This window comes from Cetorhinus maximus, chromosome 11 (assembly GCF_964194155.1).
Source record: "Cetorhinus maximus chromosome 11, sCetMax3.hap1.1, whole genome shotgun sequence".
In the NCBI taxonomy this organism is placed as follows: domain Eukaryota; kingdom Metazoa; phylum Chordata; class Chondrichthyes; order Lamniformes; family Cetorhinidae; genus Cetorhinus; species Cetorhinus maximus.
Genome location: NC_135889.1, coordinates 109,178,481 through 109,199,517, shown reverse-complemented (window position 1 = coordinate 109,199,517; position 21,037 = coordinate 109,178,481). Strand labels below are relative to the sequence as shown.

The 21,037-nt window shown below is 42.0% G+C and overlaps 1 protein-coding gene across 2 annotated transcripts in view; it reads left to right on the top strand.

Annotated features, from left to right (window-relative positions):
• gli2a (GLI family zinc finger 2a) overlaps window positions 1-21,037 on the top strand; it is a 354,425-nt gene that overhangs the window by 64,925 nt on the left and 268,463 nt on the right. The gene's annotated exons all lie outside the window — the stretch shown is intronic.

Sequence of the window (21,037 nt, the reverse complement as noted above, 5' to 3'; positions counted from 1 at the left end):
TGGGCAGCCTGATTTTTTTTAAATGGGTTCTTCTAAGGGGGGATTCTATATTCGGGGGCTGCCCTTTGTGGTTTGGGGGCAGCTTCCCTAAGATAGAAACTCCCTTTTTTTTCCTACATGCCTGCTGCCTTAAAGCCATTACTCCACCTCCCCCCCACCCCTCCCCCACTCCCTAACCAAACCCTCCCTGCCCAACACCCTGGACTTACCTGTTTCCGGGGTTCCATGGGCATTCTTCTCCTTAATCGTTGCAGTGCCCACTAAGGCACCCTAGGCACTGCTGGGACTGTTGGAGATGCCGGCCGATCCTTTTGGCTGGCCGCTCCCAAGGGCAGGATTTCTTCCAGAGTGAAGGGCAGAAGTCCCACACTGACCTTGTTTAGCCTGCCCACAGCGCTGTACCAATGTCTGGGCCATCATGGAGTGGGTCAGCTCCACGCTGACTTTGCTTCCATGGTGGGCAGGGGGTTTGGTTGGTGAGTCATCTGACGCCACTCTCCCCCCTCACCCATAATATTCAGCCCTATGTTCTCATAATTATGATACTTGCTACTATCGTTATGAGGTCTACAAGCAATGTCACCTAGGTCACTGTTGAAGCACTTTACTGTGGTACCTTACAAGCTAATGTAAGTCATTGGTGGTGGGATGAGAATTACACTAACAATACTGCTTCAAAACAAGGGAAATAATTCCTTTTTGACAAGTAAGTCCAATTTGTCCAGTGGACAAATCCATCGAATTCAGGACTGGAAGTTGAAACAGTCAAATTCTCAATGAAAGAAGCGTTGTATGTGTGTGTGAGAGGGAACTGCGTAAATCAGTTGCCAGATTGGTGAATTAATTCTTAGCAAATTGTCAATAATATTCCACATGGTCAGTTGATTAATTTACACATGAAATGGCGATGGAGTTGAAAAGTGCCTTTGGAATCATGCTCTCCAGATCTACCATCAATTCCTGTGATGGTATCGTGTCATTTAGTTTACCTCCTGGCCTCAACCTGCCTTAGTTCTATAATGACCTCCCACCCAATGTGCCAGCTTGGGTTTTTTGGGCATCTAAATCTGGTGTCTTGCATGCTGCCTGATATCACTGCCCGTTCATGTAACTGGGTCTCAATGTCTTGTTGGGAGAAAGAGAGCACCAACTGTGCACGTAAGTCAGGTTTGAATAATGTTTCGGGAGTAAATAAAGCGGAGCCCATGACCGTGCAAGTATACCATAAGCCAACGGAGGGAATAGCTCAATGGCTGAAAGGACTCCTCTTATTCCATACTTTTGTATAAATTCAGCCCCAGTGTGTGTGGATGTCCGTGTGCATTTTCAGGGGTTCTTACAAAACAGCAGAACCTCCAATATTCATCCCTATGTTCACACACGCTCACACACACATACCACCATTCTGACTATCCATCTGGAACCTTCGCTGTACAAAACCTTGTGTGAGACATTCTTTTATTGCCCAGTTTCTCCTTTTCTGAAGCTACATTATCATTTTGTGCTTTACTTTTGCACTTGCCTTCATTCACGTGCCCCTGATAGACAAATTCTCAGACACTTCTTGATGTGATTAAATGTAGTTAAGACGATTTGTTCATGGGGGTCGATAAAACACAATCACGGGCTGGTTTGGCAGAATGGGTTCCAAGTTCTGATGTTCACTACACTTCAAAAAATATCTTATTGATTATAAAGCGCTTCGGAACATTCTGAGGTTGCAAAAGATGCTACGTGTCTGTCTTTCCCTCTTTCTCATTTTATTTTTCTCTCTCTCTCTTACTCTTTTTTTTCTCGCTCTCTTTCTTTCTCTCCCCCTCTGTCTCACCAGACAGAGCAGTATCCATTATGGCAGATAATGACATTCTGCACAAAATAGCAATCTTGTCAGTGATGCCAAATACAATTCTGGATACAGTCTTGACGAAATGCCTTCCAAATTCCACCAACCTATCACAGTTGAGGGCTCAATGCAGTTTGTGAAGGTTTGTTTTAAATCCAGTGAGTAGAATTTCAAATCTTTGGGACAGTTCATCAGTAAAGGGCTTGTATACCTAAAGGAGCTTAATGGGAGCTTAAAACAAAAGCAGTAACATCAGCTTTAGGAGCCAGATTTAATGATATGGTCGGAATGTTCTGACGTTTCTAAGGATATGATAGCCTGTAATTTATTTTTCGTTTTGTTTCTGGAGCTTGTCAATAAGGAGATGACCTGCTACAAAATGTGGTCCAAACGTTAGGCATTTGAATTGTGTTATACAGGGGTTGAGACTAGGTATCAATGCTGTTTCTGCACCTAAGGCTTGGAGCGTCCATGCCTGGGCCCTGTTTCCTGTCGTTCACAGAGCCCAAAAGGAGATTGAACCAACACCAGCAGCAAACAAATTTCTTGCTTCTCAATCTCAGACTCCGCTACAAAAAACGGTTTCAAAGCTCGTCGTGTTTGGATTGTGGTTTCTGGCCAGGCAGCTGGCTTCAGTGTGACCTTTAGTCTGAACGCAGATCAGTTAATGGGGTACTGCAGCCTTCGGCTCCAGATGTGGCAGATGGTTCAAATGTAACAAGTAACTAAGGGATAAAGAAAATGATCAGAGGTGCAGCCTTTTGGATGGGATCTTAAACCAAGGCTCTATCTGCTCCCTTAGGTGACGTGGCACAATTTTGAAGAAGAGCTGGGGAGCTATCACCAGTATTGTGGTCAATATTTACCCCTCAAACAATACCATTAAAATGACACTATTTGAAGAAGAGCATGGGAGTCGTCCTCCTTGGGTCTAATGTCAGCCATGATCACATTGAATGGTGGAACAGGCTCAAGGGGTTTTTCTATATTGATGCCCTGGCCAGTATTTAGCCCTCAACCAACATCAGTAAAATAGATAAACTGATACAGCGCTATCCGGCACACCACCAACCAGAATTCTCTACCAACTGGAATTTCTGATATTCCCCTAATGTGAATTATCACTTTACCAACTGGAAGCAATTACAAAGTTATCTGGAACCTGTGCCTGCATACTATGTTATTTTATATTTAATTTATGTTTTAATGTACTGTTGAAGATTAGAAGTAAAAAGAATGCTGTTCATTACTTGCATATTATTTCATGCTACAATTATTGTGCTATATTCCATTGGTAAACGAAACCCTCCATTAACCAGCACTTGTGATGAACCGACACCACCTATTCCCTGCGCATGCCAAATAATAAAAGATTTTACTGGACATTGCTGTTTATGGGCCAATGGTGTTCATGTATATTTTAGATGAAAAGGAGTTGATTGACGTGACAGTGACGTTGTATTAGAAGACATTGAAAGGAGCTTTCACTCGACTTTGCTCTCCTGCAGGGTTCCACATTGATCCAAATACATGGTCAATTGTTTCAATAACCAACAAATCTGTTCCAGAAACAATTAGCTGGCAGAATAGCTTTTTTTTTAAAAAAAAAGGGCAACTAGCATTTATCCAGAACTTCTCACCACCGCAGGATGTCCCAAAGTATTTTAGATCCGGTGAATACTTTTCAAGTACAGTCATTGTTGTGATGTGGGCAGCCATCTCACATACATCCAGGTACCACAGATAGAAAACTGCTAATGACCAGATAGTCTACATTTTTTTTTGTGGTGTCGGATGAGGGATTAACATTGGCCAGAGTATCGGGGAGAACGCCCCGGCTCTTTTTCAAAATAACGACTTTTACACCCACCCGAGAGCTCAGACAAGGACCTCAGTTTACCAGCCCATCCACAAGAAGGCGCTTCCTCCTGTGCAGCACTCCCTCAGTGGGAGTGGGAATTTATGCTCAAGTCCCTGGACAGGAGTATCTGTTTACAAAAAAATAAATCTTTAGAACATTGGGAGATTTGAGGCTTGCTGCAGTTTTGTACACAGAGTACTCTTGAGATCATCAAGTGAGTCACTGAAAACCCAAAGGACCAATTTCTGGTCTGCAAACCGATATGATCCTCATGGTTTAAGAGAGCAAACTGATGGAAAGATTTTAATTGAGTTGACCCATGGTGAAATTTGGCCAAAATAATGATGAAAAGTATGAGTGCCAAACAAAACAATTAATGCACTCAGGAAACCTGGATCCAGGACTTTAAGCTGCAGTGGTTAAAGACAAAGGCCTGGAATCTGTAGGGGGGCTTTGGGAGGGTTTGGTGATGAATGTTTAGCATTCACCGTCAACAATCCTCAGAACCTGCCCGCAATTTCAGAGTGTCAGGCAGAGTCAGATAAGAGCGGAATTCCTGAAGTTGCAGTCTGTCACTCGGTTCTGACACAGGCTGCACGGTGGACTTCCTTGCCCGCACCCCCCTCACCCCCCCACATCCCAGCCCTACCCCCCACCCCCACCCCAATCCCCAACCTCAACCCTCAGGACCAGCAATCATTGAAATCAGCAAAAACCTTCAGCCTTTCCACTCTCACATTCGCTGTTAGAAACCCCATAAAAGGTTATACTTTGTACCATCGGGTGCAACTAGGTTTTTAGTGGTGAAGTGATTAATAGGATTTGATGAACAATAGGACGGGCCCTGAAAAATAACTGTATATTCGTGGCAGTGTTGTTAAGTGATTCATCAGTAAATTTTTATTAATGATCTTGTTAAAAGTTCTTTTTCAGGATATTTTAGCTTCGACCTTCACCCATTTTTCTTTAAATAAATAATATGGACTCAGAATAAAAACCTGTATGTCATCTTTATTCAGTTGGTAACACTCTTGTCTCAGATTCAAAAGGTTATGGATTAAAAGCCTCACATCAGGATTTGAGCACATTATCCAGGCAGTTAATGCCAGGCTGGCAGTTCAGTGCAGTACTGAGGGGAGCGCTATATTCCTGGAGTTGCTGTCCTCGAGATCAAACATTAAGCTGTGAGCCCTGCACTGATGGACATTAAAGATCCCTTGGCTCTATTTGAAAGAGAGCAGCAAATTTCTCCCGGAGTCTTGAACAACAATATCTCTCTCTCAACCCTGATCATCAAAAACAGATGAACTGGAGATATAACTGACACCATGTATGCATGTGAGCAATGTGGGCTGATTCTTCCTATAATTAGGAAATAAAGCAATTCTGCTTTCAAGCTTAAAAATAAGACACTCCATTGGCTGTAAAGTGCTTTGGGATGCTCTGAGGCTGTGAAAGGCGCTATATAAATGCAAGTTCCTTCTTTCCTTGCTTTTTAATCTCACCGATATTTGCATGTCACCAATGCAGAATTCCTCCTCCATGGCACCAACTACTGCACCCCAAAAAAAGTGATCCGTTTCTTCATGCTTAAAGACGTGTAATGAGGCACCATAGAAATGATTTCTTACGTTTTTCAATCATTGATCTTTCTCTGCCTGGGTCCTGGTGGAAATGACACCAACGCCGTTCTGACCTTTGAAATGAATTCGGAAGGAAGGACTTTGTTTGAAAACAGTTATTAAATGTGACAAATGTTCTTTAAGGACAAGTTATTAAAACTATTAATCACTGTTAGGAGCTCCGGGGATCGGGAAGCATTACATGTAAACGGACACCACTGATGACGGGGTGCACCTAGAGAGGAACGCGTGTTGGAAATAAAAAGGCTCTTTTTTTTGGCCGTTTATGTTGATTCCGGTAGCAGGACATTGACTTGTACTCAGCACCAGGCTGAGCTATTTCTCGTAGTAGCTTTGGTAATTGCATTTACAAAAGACAAATTCTGTGTGTGTTCATATAAATATTTATATATAATATATTTCGTAACCCCTCCTCCCCTTTCTCTCCTAGACATACTAGTGTCTAATTTTGTTGAAAGTTTAAGGACAAGTCAAATCGTATGCATTCTCCACATGTTGCAGCATGTGTCCGATCTAATCTTCAAAATTAGATGAGACAGTCTGTGTTTTGGCTTTTATGTGTGCTCATAGGTGGTAGTTTTTTTAGCTTCTGTCTTGGGTTGAAATGGGTAGCTCATTTGGACATGTATTTGTCCTATAGATACAGAATTTTGATTCCGAATATTCATTTAATAATTCAATTTAAATTTGTTACCCGCTTTGAGCACAAATGTAAGAAAGACAGAAAAATATATTCATATTGTATCTTTCACAACCTCACGATGTCTCAAAGCACTTAACAATCAACAAAATCATTGTTGTAATGTGGAAAGTGAGGCAGCCAATTTGTGCACAGTAATGTCCCAGAAGCGGCAATAAGAGCCTCTGCTTAAGGTTTTGGTTGAGGGATAAATATTGGCCAGGACACCAAAAGAACTCCTCTGCTCTTATTCAAATAGTTCCCACCGGATCTTTAACATCCACCTGAGGATGCAGATTGAGCCTCGGTTTAATGTCTCATCTGAAAGATGGCACTTCTGACAATGCAGTGTTTTATTGACTCATTCATGTTTGTGTTCACTTAAGCATTATACACTAGAATGATTAAAGTGTGTTTTCTTAAAATAAACCTATGTTTCCTATTTTGGCACAACCTGGCACTTAAAGGAATTCTGAGTATTCACTTGTTTATCATTATTAGAAAGAAAACTCTGTGAAATTTATTTAATAGACACTGAGATGTCTTCTGTTCTTCCAGGACTCACCATGATTCCAATGAATATCTAGGTATAAATTAATAGTCAATATTGATTTTGTTGAATGTACAATAAGATTATTTCCTATATATTGACCTGTAGGACTAAGGGTATATTATACTTTGAGCAAGTCCTTTTCCCAATCTTCTATTAAGGTCCCTTGTGTTCTTTAGGTGAATTTCCTTTTCATAGGACACCTGTTTTGCAATTGTAGATATTGTATATTGCCAGGCCACTGCACTATACTTTATATAGAAATAAGTTTGGGTATATTTGATTATTGAAGCACATGACATTTTCAAGGAAGAAACATTTGATTGGTCGATTTTGTGGCCTGGGTAGAACAGCTAAGGATTTTTGTCCCTTTTCTGGGTTAGAAGTTAACATTGGGACTGAAACAATGGATTACCTGCTGAAAGTGCAATGCAGTAAATTGTGGTACACGCGCTGCGATTTTCTGTCTGCTGAAATTAAGGGCATCTCATTTACCAAATCAGCCCCAAAACATTGTCACTAACTTCCATGTAGAAATGGCTAGTTCTCACCATGTGCTCTTCTTGAGAAAGAAAGACAGATTTGAATTTATATAAAACAAAAACAGAATTACCTGGAAAAACTCAGCAGGTCTGGCAGCATCGGTAGAGAAGAAAGCAGTTGACGTTTCGAGTCCTCAAGACCCTTCGGCAGAACTGACATGAGGACTCGAAACGTCAACTGCTTTCTTCTCCACCGATGCTGCCAGACCTGCTGAGTTTTTCCAGGTAATTCTGTTTTTGTTTTGGATTTCCAGCATCCGCGGTAGCTTTTAGCTTTTTGTTTTGAATTTATATAACACCTTTCATGACCTCAAGACATCCCAAATTGCTTTGCAGCCACTGAACTTCTTTTGAAGTGCAGTCACTGTTGTAACATAGGAAACACAGCAGCCAATGTGTACACTGCAGCGTCCCACAAGCAGCAGTGTAATAATGATGAGATAATCTTGTTTTTAATTTTGTTGATTGGGGGATAAATATTAGTCCACACACTGAAGATAACCCTCCCTGTTCTTCACTGAAATAGTGTCATAGGATTTTTTACATCTACTTGATAGAGCAGGTGAGTCTTTGGTTTAACGTCACATCTGAAATAATGCACCTCTGACAGGGTAGCACTCCCTGAACACTATAGTGAAGTGTCAACCTGAATTATGTGCTCAAGTCTCTATAGTGGGCCTTGCAGACAACATTCGGACTTAGAGGTGAGGGAGCTACCACTGAGCCCTGACTGACACTTTTATATCATAGAAAACCGCTTCAAGCGGAAGCCTTCCTATTGTCCTGGTTAGCAATGCTGTGAAAGCTGTCACATTTGCATTGGCAGGAGGTGGTGGGGGGGGAATGGTTGGGTATCAGGTTCCTCATTGCTGGCATCAAAAATTGTGAATCACAACTTACATTTTTGACCACTGGACTTCTCCCAGCAGCAAAGGAAGGTTCATAGAGAAACAAAAAAGAGAGACGTTGGCCGGTGACTAGGGAAAATGGAAAAGGACGTAGGCTGGAGCCATCAGCCTTTAATGGTGCTGACCTGGCTCTGTGACCACCATGAAATCACTGCTCGAGGTGGTGAGACTATCAGTGGAAGCAATGTTGAAACATGAGTGTGTGAACAATCAACCTTCCAGAATCTTTCTGTGAGAGTAAGCTGCCTAGGCTAATTGATATTACGCAATGTCCCACACAAGACATTACTGGCAAAAGGAAACCTGACCTAGTTTAACTTCAAAGGAAGTGGCGTTTTCAGATTTTTGGCAATGTGGCTGAACGTGCATCCTCTGAACTGCTGCCAGCTTCGTATTCATAATGTCTGTCATTATAACACTCTTATTTTTAAACTGTGCCAAAATTACTGCAGCGACGCCTCGGGAACAACGAGATGGAACTTTAAGCAGGCTTGCCAAGGCCTGGATCATTCATGATGGAGCCTGCCTTTGGAGTGAAGTTAAATTGCTACTACGTGGATCTCTTTTTTTTTAGCTGAATTCAGCTGGCCAGAAGTCTGGGGGGGGTTCCAATTTAACCAGGCTACAGAGGGGGAGAGATCAGCCAAGTTTTCCACTACTAGAAAGTTCATATATGTGCCTGCTGAGTGCAGTTAGAATGCTTGTGAGGAACAACAGTGTCCATCTAAGGGATAGCATGCATTTATATAGCGCCTTTCACCACTTCTGGACATTGCAAAATGTTTCACAGCCAACGAATATACTGTTGAGATTTGCACCCATTCTGCACACAGCATGGCCCCACAAACACCATTGAGATAAATGGCCTGATCATCTGTTTCTGGTAGTGTTGGCTGAGGGGTAAATAGTCTCAAGGACACCTTTGGCAGAATCTGTTAACATCAGTCAGAGAGGGCAATGCCCTCATTTGACACCCAAGAATTAGTACCTCTGACAATGCACAACTCCCTCAGTAGTAAGAATGTATGAACTAGGAGCAGGAGTAGGCCATATGGCCCCTCGAGCATGTTCTGCCATTCAGTATAATCATAGCTGATCTTCTAATTCAATCCCACTTTCCCGCCCTAGCCTGATAGCTCTTGATTCCCTTCGTTTCTGGAAACCTGTTGACCTCAGCCTTGAATAAACTCAACAACTGAACACCTATAGCCCTTTGGGCTAGAGCATTCTAGTGATTCACAACCCATTAAGTGAAGAAATTTCTCCTCATCTCAAATGGCTGATGCATTATCCTGTGACTCTGACCCTTAGTTCAAGACTCACCAATCACAAGAGACAGTCTCTCAGTGTATACCCTGGCAATCCCTCGAAACGTTTCAATGCGGACACTTTTCATTCTTCCAAATTCTAAAGAACGTAGGCCTATTCTACTCAATCTCTCCCCCCTAGGACTATTGCCACACCCCAGGAATCAATCTAGTGAACCTTTGTTGCTCTCCCTCCTGTACAAGCTAGGGTGGGAAGAGAATGCAAAGAGAGCAGCTTAACTGGGTTGTAGGGGGAGAAGAGTGCCTGCTGAATGGATCAGAAAGAATGAGAAGCATGTCAGTATGAATTGGGAAGGTTGCAGGAGATGAGCATGTGAAAAGGTAGAGAGTTGGATGGATGCAGAGTGTGAACTCGGCTAGAAGGATAGGGTGTTTTTGTGAGATGGTGGGAGCAGGGGTTGAATGTTAGAGTGACTGTCGAGATAATTTTGTGCAAGGGATAGATAGATTGGTTTGTTGATGAAAGAAAAAAGCAAAGGATGTGCATCCATATAGCACTTTTCACTACCTCTGGGTGTCCCAAACAGCCAGTGAAGTATTTTTTGCAGTGTAGTCATATTGGAAGGTAGGAAACATGACGTCCAATTTGTGTACAGCAAGACCCACAATCAGTAATGTGCTATTACTGGATAATCTGTTTCTCTGATGTTGACTGAGGGATAAATATGACCGGGACATGGGCTGGAGAAGGTGGTGGTGGGGGCAGGTAACACCCCTTCAGAAAAAGTGCCATATAATCTTTTATGTCCCCCCTGTGAGGGGATTGGTTTAACATCTCACCCAGAAGACAGCACCTCTGACAGTGCAGTGCCCCTTCAGGAAGTGTAAGCCAACCGGCAGAGTGGGACTTAAAACCCACAACCTTCAGATTCAGAGTGTTACTAACTGATTCTCCAATGAATTGTTTTTTTTTTCCCTCTTTTTAGACTAAAAATCTATGAATGGGTGTGGGGGAAGTCTCTTGCAGCTTTTCAAGTTTACTGGGCTGCCTCTTATAGTTGAATAGCTCATCAGAACCCAGTGTCTGGCCGCTTGAACAAAGTACAGAAGGCCCACCGGGAGTCACCGCTGCAAAGGCATGGGGGAGCAAAGAGGGGAAAGTGATGTTACAGGAATTCAGTTTAGCACCTACAACTTTTTCGTCCTCAGCAGCCTACTTGTTGTTTTCGCGAATACTTTTGTTTATAGAGTGAGTGCCGACGTATAATTAGGGAACTGTGTTGTCGGAATTTGTGAGCCCGACAGTGTGGAGGAATGCCAGTTAACATTAGTAGATAGTCATTAGCCATGGGCATATTAGCGCTTCTGATTTATTAATTCATGTATCTCTTTCTACAAGGCCTAAAAGCGCGCTCGAGCAATTCTCAGTAATGCATTCAGCATTCTACGTTGAGACAAAAATATTTACAAAATCAACAGAAAAAAATTGTACATTTTCTTCAGTATTAGAGTTGCTACAACTCGGTGCACTGCTCCTTCTTTAACCTTATTCAGCGCTTTCTTTGGATTCTTCCCAAAAGGAATGCCTAGGAGTCTGCCAGAGGAGCCCAAATCCCCATTATTGAATTGCTGTTTGATGTTCCTGCTTGTTTTTATATTTACTTTGATACTTGAAGAATCAGAAGCTCAGACAGTTAAGAGTAAATCTGAGCTAATGGGAGCCCAAGTGATCCTTAGGAGTTCAGTGAGGTTAAAACCCAGTCTCCTGGCTTTAGGCCGAGAGGCAGAACTCAAAAACATGGTACAAGATGGGATGTTTTGTGTTTCTTCCTGTGACTGGCTGCAGCCTCTCTAGAAGACAGGGATAGCGGTTTGGTTTCTAACCATCTGTTTGTTTATCTCCTGCCAACCGTACTCTTAGTCACTGTGCCACCACCAGCGACACAGACCACATGCTCATTTTCTTAGCTGTCTAAGATCATTCCACTCGTTTGCTTTAGGAGGAGAATCTTTTCTCTCTTCATAGTTTCCCTCTGATTTCATTGAAAAACTGCCCTTTGTGCCTCTGTAAAGAATAAAGTTAACATTTTAGTGAGGCCAAGCACAATACTGTACCATTTATGTAGTGCTCTATTCAGTTAAAATTCATGCATTGCCTCCTTTACTATTAAAGCAAAAGAGTTTTATTTCTTCATTCTGAATTAGCCTGCATTGCTCACATGGTGTCAGTTGTATCTCCAGTTAATCTGTTTTTGATGATGATGGGTAAAGAAGAGAGATATTGTTCAAGGCTCTAGGAGAAATTTACTGCTCTCTTTCAAGGGATCTTTAATGTCCGCCAGTGCAAGGCTCTCGGTTTAATGCTTGACCTCGAGGACAGTACCTGTATCTCAAGGATGGTACCTCCCTCAGTAGTACGCTGAAGTACCAGCCTGGATTATGCACCCGAATCCTGATGTGAAACTTTTAGCCATAACATTTTGTTTCAGAGATAAGGGCTATTATTATGTCATTATGAGTGCTTGGCTGAGTTTCAAAAGCTACAATTATCTCAGCAGGCATTCACAGCTTGATAGTTTAAAAAGGTATTAAAGGATTAGCTGTCTTTGATGTGGGTTTGAATAGAATTTTTTTTTGGTTTTATAAGAAATTAACCACTTGAGATTTAAAAGCTTTGAATAGATTTCATGAATGGGAGTTTTTTTCACTATTGTGTGTGTATAAGTGAGAGCTTTATTAGATTGTTAGAGGTTTTTTTTTCCATCTTGACATGGCTCCTGAGGTCTGCTCATGGTGGATACTGGGTGAGTGGCTGTGGAGGTGGCATGGGGTGATTGGGTGGGGGACATGAGTTGGCATGGGAGTATGGGAGCAGTGGGGGTGGGTGGATGGGGTGGGGGGCGGCATGAGAGCTAGAGTCCAGCAGCATATAAAAGAGCTGGCACAAAGTCACAGAGAACCAAGACGGGCCTTCTAACCAAGCCCGCCTTGTGACTCACCCGCCCCTGTTGCTGTCTACTCTGCTTCTGGGCTCCGCAGGCCTGACTCCTATTCTGCCCCCGCCATGCCCCACCAGAGCAAAAGTTGCATATTTTTTACTGAGGTGGGTCCAGCAAGTCGGGCTGGCTGCCTCTGTGGTGAAAGTCCAGCCTAACATCTCCAGTTGTGCAGCACTCCCTCAATACTGCAGTGGAGTGTCAGCCTGGATAATGTGCTTAAGTCTCTGGAGTGGGACTTGAATCTGCAAACATTCTGACTTGAAGGTGTCAGTGATAACAAACTTGACACCATTGGACAGAGTTAGGGGAAGAGGCCTTCCTTAAACGTTTTAACTTGAAACAGATTCGCCCTCTCACCTCAACAAATCCGGCCAGTACATGTTGTAAATCAATGCAAGTTTACCTTTGAAGCCTCGAAAAATGCTTCCAAAAATGGCGGGCCGACTTATACACCAATCATAAAATATTATGACCTTTAGCTTGATACTTCCAGCTTCATACTTCTTTCTTTTTGCTGGAGGACCCATTTCTGTTCATCTTTCACCACGTGCATTCTGCTCTGTGTGGGCTTGTCATAAATTTCTGCACATCTTCTTGGCAATGCGGCCTTTACTGCCTGCTTTATCCCATGCACCAACTTGTAAGGTGAGTAAAACATGCATTTCCGAGGTGAAAGATTGAGGCTGGCTCCTAATGTGGGTATAACATTCCTTAGCCGAAAAAGAGCTCAACCTATACGTCGATTATAGACCTAAGCATGATTTTTGGTACTGAAGAATAAGGTCAATTTATACACCAGGTCACCTTATATGCTGCAATCTATGGTAATGACAAGAAAATAAGTTTGTTGCAGCCCTTGGCTTGTACCTGTTGCTAGAATCCTCATGATGATCAACGTTTAATTAGCAGTAGTACATACAAGTAAACCTTGTTTGAATTCATAGCTCATTGTAAATGGGCTGTGTCCTAACCTCAGCTCCATTACACACACGCACATTCCTGCAAGTCGGTGATACCCTCATCATGCTGGCTCCCTCCCACAGGTAAGAGAGCAGATGAAAGGCAGCTGGGCTTTCACAAGCAATGCATGGAGAGAGCGCTTGCCGATCCCGTTGGTCACCTCCTTAATGCCCATAACCCATGTGCTATTAGGAGCTGGATGGAAAACAGAGCCACTGTTTCTTTAATGATGATGAATATGATAACAATTTTTCATGCCAGCATTTTGCTTTGTGGAAACTAAATGCCAGTATACCTATGGGTAGCCCCATATTTACTTCAGCATGCTATATTTGCACATGTTGGAGCCAGTTAGACAGTGCTTTGTCCTATGAGCAGGAGAGCTTTCAATCACCTCAGATGGTTAAGTGAGTTGAGGATTAAGCATCTATAGAACATTATTGAACTCTACTATATTAAAATAAGTATGAGGAAAAATTTGCCGCAGATTGATCAGATAGTTGACTTTTTAAAAAAAGAAACCTATTTAGGCTGAGGAATACATCAAATGACTACAGTCAGATTTGTTGTTCTGAAAAGCAGAAAGGCATTTCCTCATGGAGTGTCAGGTTACAAAGTGTTCTAGCACAGTGCTTACAAAGACAACAAGCCTGGAAGGAAAATCATTAATCATTTTACTGAGCTAATCCTGCATTTCAGAACTGTAGCAATGTAATTACATTCAAACTTTATCTAGGTTATATTGCATGTATTGTGCGGCATGCAAGACTTTCATTTAGTACAGTGTTTACATTCTGATCAGGAGATAGATTGAGCAGATAAGAGAGGGAGGAGGAAAAGAAAGAGTGAGTATAGATAGCTGGAATTGCTGAGCTTTGATAAGTGCATAATTTACTTTAGCAAAGAGTATTGAGAGGGATTGTTACTGCTTCCTTGCAGTCTTTTGATTTACTCAGTTCCTAGAAGTAACTATTTTAAAGATTCCGCTTCTTGTTTGCTTTGCTACCAGAATCCACTCTTTCTTCAGGAGATACTTACTATTGAGATATGACGGCTAGAGCAGCCCCAGTTTTCAGCGAGTTAATGATCTCGTGCCAGTATCCTCTAGTCAGGGAGGAGTTTTGCATTGAATGCTTCTGTTCCTTAGATCATGTGTTTGAAAGAAATCTTGCAGACACTAATACTGCACAGGTTTTCATAGAATCAGAGAATAGTATAGCACAGAAAGAGACCATTCAGCCCGTCGAGTCTGGTCTGACTCTTTTGAAGAGCAATCCAATTAGTCTCACTCACCCACTCTCCCCCCCACATCCCTGCCATTTTCTTCTCCTTCAAGTATATATCCAATTCTATTTTTTATCAACATTACTATTCAATCTTTAAGCACCACCCTCTCCTCATTTTTCCTACCAAAATGGATCGTTTCTGTGTTGAATTTCACCAGCCTGTCTCTTGAAATCTATTATTATCTTCTTCAAAGTTATTACATTTCCAAGTTTTGTGCTATTTGCAGATTTTGAACTGCGCTTATACCCCTAAATTCAGGTCATTAACAGATGTCATGTAAAACAGGGATGTTCTTAGTACTGAACTTTGGTTTTGGTCTCTCTCCCTCTTGCTTTAGATCAAAACAGAACTGTGAAGATAAATATCAGCCACCTTGCATGGCCTAACATGATACTGTTAAAATATTTGCTGCAAATGTTTGTAGGAACCTGGCTTCCTTGGTAGCACTTCTGCCTCTGAGTTGCAAGGCTATAGATTCAAATCCCACTCTTTAAGCATGCAGTCAAGGCTGACGCTGAAGAGTTTGTACTTATGGAATGCTGCATTGTTGCGGGTTGCTGTGTTTGGAATTTTTCTTCAGATGTTAAATTGAGATCCAGTCTGTTGAAGATCCCGTCACGTTATATCCTGACCAGTGTACATTCCGCAACTGAAACTGATTAGCAGATAATTTGCACAAAGGGCAAAATACTGCAGATGCTAGAAATACTCAGCACGTCAGCCAGCATCTATAGGGAGAAAAACAGCGTGAATGTTTCAGGTCGGTGACCTTTTGTACCAGTTCTGTCCCCAGTTCTGAGATAGGTCACTGACCTGAGTCATTAACTGTCTATCCTTCCACAGATAGCCAGTCAGGCCCTAAGTATTTCCAGCATTTTCTGTTTGTATAACTGGTCACTTATCTAATTTGCTCTTTCTGGAATGTTGGTTGCTGTATCACAGAATGGTTGCAGCACAGGAGGAGGCCATTTGGCCCATGTCCCTGAAGGAGCTATTCACCTAGTGCCACACCTCGCGTTCTCCCTGTAGCCCTGCACATTTTTCCTTTTCAAATAATAATTCAACTCCTTGTTGGATGCCTTGATTGAATCTGCCTCCACCACACTCTCAAGATATGCATTCCAGATCTTAACCATTCGCTGCGTGAAAACATTTCTCCTTAAGCCTCCATTGTTTCTTTTGCCAATTACCTTAAATTTGTGCCCTCTGGTTCTCAATCCTTCCACCAATGGGTGCAGTTTCTCTCTATCTGCTCTGTCCAGACCCTCATGATTTTGAATACCTATATCGAATCTCCTCTCAACCTTCTCCAAGGAAACAGTCTCAACTTCTCCAATTTACTTCCGTAACTGATGTTCCTTATCCCTGAAACCACTCTGGTGATCTTTTCTGCACACTCTCTAATGCCTTACATCCTTCCTAAATATGGCACCCAGAACTGGACGCAATACTCCAGTTTAGGCCAACCAGTGTCTTCTATCGATTTAACGTAACTTCCTTGCTTTTGTACTCTACGCCTATTAATAAAGCCAACTAAACAACAGCAACAATACTTCAAAAGTAGTTCATTGGCTATGAAGTATTTTGGGATATTCTGAGAAGGTGAAAGGTATGATATAATTGCAGGCTTGTTCAACCTTCTTTCTACATTGCCCTCTTAAGTGACCCTTGATGTAGCTTCTTACCAAATCTGCCGAAATTTAAGATTATCAGTGAAAGAACAAAGGGTACAGAGGGTTTCGAGGTGACGAAATGCCTAACATGGAAGCAGAATCCCTAATACTTCTTAAAGAGGAAATTGGGGTGGCGGAGGTAACTTTAATTGTTACATGCATAAAGGGCATAACACCTGGTTTAGGTAGCCTCCAGGGACACCTTAAAAATCATCGGCCCTAATTTTTGATTCGATGTCCTTCAGGCATTCTTGGGGTGCAGGGCGTCAGTCCATGTAACTGCACCTTCTGGCACCCGTTGAACGGTACACCGAGATCCAATTACCACCCCAGTATCTTCAGCAGAGCATGAGGGAGAATTGGAGAAAAATAGTAACACGAAAAAATAAAAATTAAAAAATGTGTAAATTATGGCAAATGTCAGAAAATCATAGCAAAACAATGAAAGCCAGTAAAGCTAAGCATTGAACCCTGATCGAGGTGATTCGGATTTGCTTAAAAAATGGCGGGCAAAGCTCTACAGCATTCAGAAAATGCAATGGTGCAAAGTTAGCACATTCAAGCCTTAAGCCATCCAAACCCTGACGTGAAAAATGTGCACTTCAGCAAAATGCTGATGAATAGATAGTGTTGGGAATGTATATATGAGATGCAGTTAGTCCAGTCTGAATGTTTGCAATGCAGTTTCTGGGAACCGAGGTTTGGGACAGCTAAACAGGTTGGTGATGTGCCATGTACACCCACAAAGCCAAATATACACTTTGCCGTGTGTGCACTTATGAGAGATCTTCTTTTCTATGGATGCCAAAATATATGTTTTGATAGTAAGTCAGACTGCTTCCCATTTAAGCTATAAAGGAAATGCTTACTGGAAATATATAAGAGTGTAAATAACATTTTTCTGTGGTTATAAGAATCTAATATTCTAATAAATTATGAGTGACCAAAGTTATGTTGCCCTGTTACCACGAAAGGATCTTGATTAACGGGGAGAAAAAAAAACATCTGATTCTAGTTGGATAAGGCATCATTTGGTGTGCTCTCTCGCACGACTTGCTTTTCTTACTACTTCATTTGTTTATTTCTAACTTTTTTCTTGACTTTTTCCTGAAGCTTTCAGCTTTTATTGCTTTTGCATAAGTGTGACAGAGAAGCAAAGCAAGAGAGGAAAACAGAGAGCAATGGGGAGAGAAGTGAAGACAGAGAAACATAGAGCTACGCAGGCCTGTTCCCATGCTGTAAACTCTTTCCGCCCAACTAGTCTATGGCAGTCTTTTTGCCCGGAATAGGGCTCCTCCGACCAACTTCATCTCATCTGATCAATATATCCTGTGTTCCTTTTCCCCTCGTGTACTTATCTAAACAAGGTATGTGTGTGTGAGAGAGAGAGGCAAACTCAAAGAGAGAAGCAAAGTGAGAGGAAAAAAGAATTTGTATTATAATTATAAGCCAGCCAAAGCATTTCACAGCCAATGAAGAGGCACTGAGGTAAATGTAGCAGCCAATCTGTATGCAGCAAGGCTCCAGAAAGCCTCAATGAGATAAATGACCTGATTATATGTTTAGCATGGTATTGGTTGAATTATGAATGGTAGCAAGATCATTGGGAGATCTCCCCTGCTCTTCCTGAAATTGTGCCCCGGCAACTTTTATCCCCACCTAAGAGGGCAGACAAGGTCTGAAAAGCGCTGCTTCCTCACTGCACTGAGATTTCAGGCTGGATTGCTTGTGCAATCGTCTTTGGAGTGGGGCTTGAACCCATGACCTTCTTAGGCCAGAGTGTTAACTGGTAAAACAAGAGCAACAACTCGGAGAGGGGAGTGGCAAAGTGAAAGGGAGACTGGAACAACCTAAAAGCGTAATGGAGAAAAGGGATAGTAAGAAAGTAAACGGTGGAAAGGGATAAGCAACAATAAGACGGGGTGATGGAAATCAAAAGAAGCAAAAGAGACTGAAACAGAGCGATATAGAGTGAAACCCCAGACACTCGGATATTTTTCATCTGCTTCAGAATCTTTGTGATGGGGGCGCACCCAATGTTAGCAATCCGTCCCCACCAGCAGCTGCCTCTGTCACTCGTGCCGCCTGTCTGATTGCTCTTGACACTATTGCTCAGTCTTTCTGAATCCTCTAGGTGTTGCCACATTCCGACCAAACTTGCCTGAGTGGAGGTCAGTCTCCTTGGGCGCTGCACAGCACACACTGAGACAATATTGCCCGATGCCTACATTCTATTCAGGCGGGACCCAGAATCTGGTCGCTCTATTTGGATAACGTTGAGGACATTAACTGCCGATGTTAAACAATTAAGTCAAAATTTGTGTCAAAGCTTCAGAAGCAAAGGTGAAGATTTGGCCATTGCTTTGAACGCCCTGTGTTAAGATTAGCTGTCCCAGCTGTGATAACGGTGCTTGATAGCTTCTCTCTTGTTGCTGTAGAAGGGTCTGTTTGTTTAGATGAAGCTCTGTTTATTTTGTTTCCCCACCGGAACACTGAAAGGAATGTCGGAGCACAAGGGACTTCCCCAGCTGTTGATAGTATGTCTCGTTGATGCAGAATTAGTGACAAAAATCAGGAGGGGGAGGGGGGCGTGGCTGGGTACTGAAAAAGCAGAGATCAATATGTGAGGACATCTCTGCAGTGGAGTCCTGATAAAATCAATTCTTTACATAAGAGGTGAAAGTTGTTTCTCTATGCTGTTGATTTTATTAAATGGAGTTTTTATGGTGCTCCAAGATTACTGTTGTGAAAAGCAAAACCACACAAAAAGCTGCTTTATTGAAATATATCAAAGGTGGAAGCACATAATCCTTAACATTTAGACACAGTTCAACCATGTTTACACTGCAAAGCAAATATACAGCTCACTTAAATGTAATCTGAATATCTGTGTGATAGCAATGTACTGCTTATCAGAAGTAAATGTGTCCCTTTAATCAAATTGTGACAAATGCCTGTGCAGTAACTCCTCTTGAAACATGGTTGGGCTATATTCTACTTGCTGCCAAATGGCATTACACAGACCTAGGTTGGATGAGGCACGAGATGGCATGGGTTATCTTTTTTGCTCTGGGTTCAAATCAAACCTGGGTTCGAGGACTGAAAGTCATTTCTCTCAGCTAGGATTGGAGAGGGGTCAAAAGACATAGGAACAGGAGGAAATAAGAACAGAAAATGCTGGAAAGACTCAGCAGGTCTGGCAGCATCAGTGGAGAGAGAACAAGAGTTATCGTTTCAAGTCCGTATGACTCTTCTTCAACTCTGACTGGACCTGCTGAGTTTTTCCAGAATTCTTTTTTTTTGTTTGTTTTTATTTCAGATTTCCAGTATCTGCAGTATTTTGCTTTTATCTCAGGAACAGGAGGACACCATTTAGCTAAACAAAGTGTAAGAGAAAGGCAAAGTCAGAAAGAGAGAAACAAAGAGGGAAAGGTCATATATGAAATAGGGTGCCATTATGTATTGGTTATGGTACTAAAGTGCCATGGGCCATCTTATTATGTTAAAGGCACTGTATAAATGCAAATTGTTGTTGTTGGCTTTGAACTAGCAACCCAGAGTTCAAATCGCAAAATGGCAGAATGCAGAATTCATGTCTAGTCGATGGGGAGCATTGTGGAGTCGTGGTGCTTAGTTGGCAGATGATTGTGGGGGAGAGACTCTTTTGCGATCCACTGTTTTCATATGTGTGTATGGATTTAATAAAGCTGGCAATGTGTGGAGTAACACTGGGCAAAAAATGACCACAAAAACTGCCAGCTTGTCACTAAAACCCAATTGGTTGACAAATGGATTTCAGGGAAGGGGATCTGCTAACTCAGCCTGGTGTGATTTGAATTGAACACTATACGATTGAGTCTTAATGTTCATTTAAAGTAATTAAGCTAAACACAACACATTAGAGGCTGACCACTTTCTCGGGGCAATAAAAATTGACAATAAATATGCCCTCGAGCAAATAATAAAATAAAAGTCCATTTGGGCAGTCCAAACTCGAATTACAGTAAATCCAAACTCCTTCAGAACAAAACTACCCCCAATAACACCTGTTAGCGCTAAAATACAAGCAGAAGCTGCTGGAGACACAAGCAGAGACTAGGACAGCGTTAGATTGTTTTGGGAGAAAAAGAACCAAGGCGTTATAAATACTATATACATTTAATAAAAAAAGGCAAGAAAGGATCTGTATTTATATAGCATCTTTCACAACCTCTGGACTCCCTAAAGTGCATGATAATCTATGAAGTACTTTCGAACTGTTGTAATGTGGGAAACGTTTCAGGTCAGTGACCTTTCATCAGAACTGGAAGTAGTTAGAGATGAACAGCTTTCAAGTGAGTACAGAGCCAGGAGAAGTGGGAGAGTGGGGTGGTAGGATGCAGGGCAAAGAACAAAAGGGAAAGGAGTGATAAAGGTGGAAGGCAGGGGTGGTTAAATGACAAAGGGGATGGCGGTGCAAGACAAAAGGCATTGAATTGGTCACTTAAGTCATAAAGCTGTCTGAGAAATGGCCATGCACACAGGCTGCTCTTCAGAGTTGGAGGCTACACAGCACCTTGTGGGTGTAGAATAAAGGGGCTTCTAACCCGGGAGTGCTCATTGGCCATGCTGGATATAAAATACGTGGAAAAAATGTTCCATTCGTCGAGCACAAAACTAAAAAAAAAAAGATTTTGAAAAGGGGGAAAATAGCAGTCTGGTCCTTGACAAAGAATCCCCCTGTAAATTCACTTTCTCGCATGTGTTTTCTCTTGTGCCCTGATGAAGGATAAATCTGCTTGTGATTCCGAATAATTACTCACAGATACTATCCTCCAGAATAAA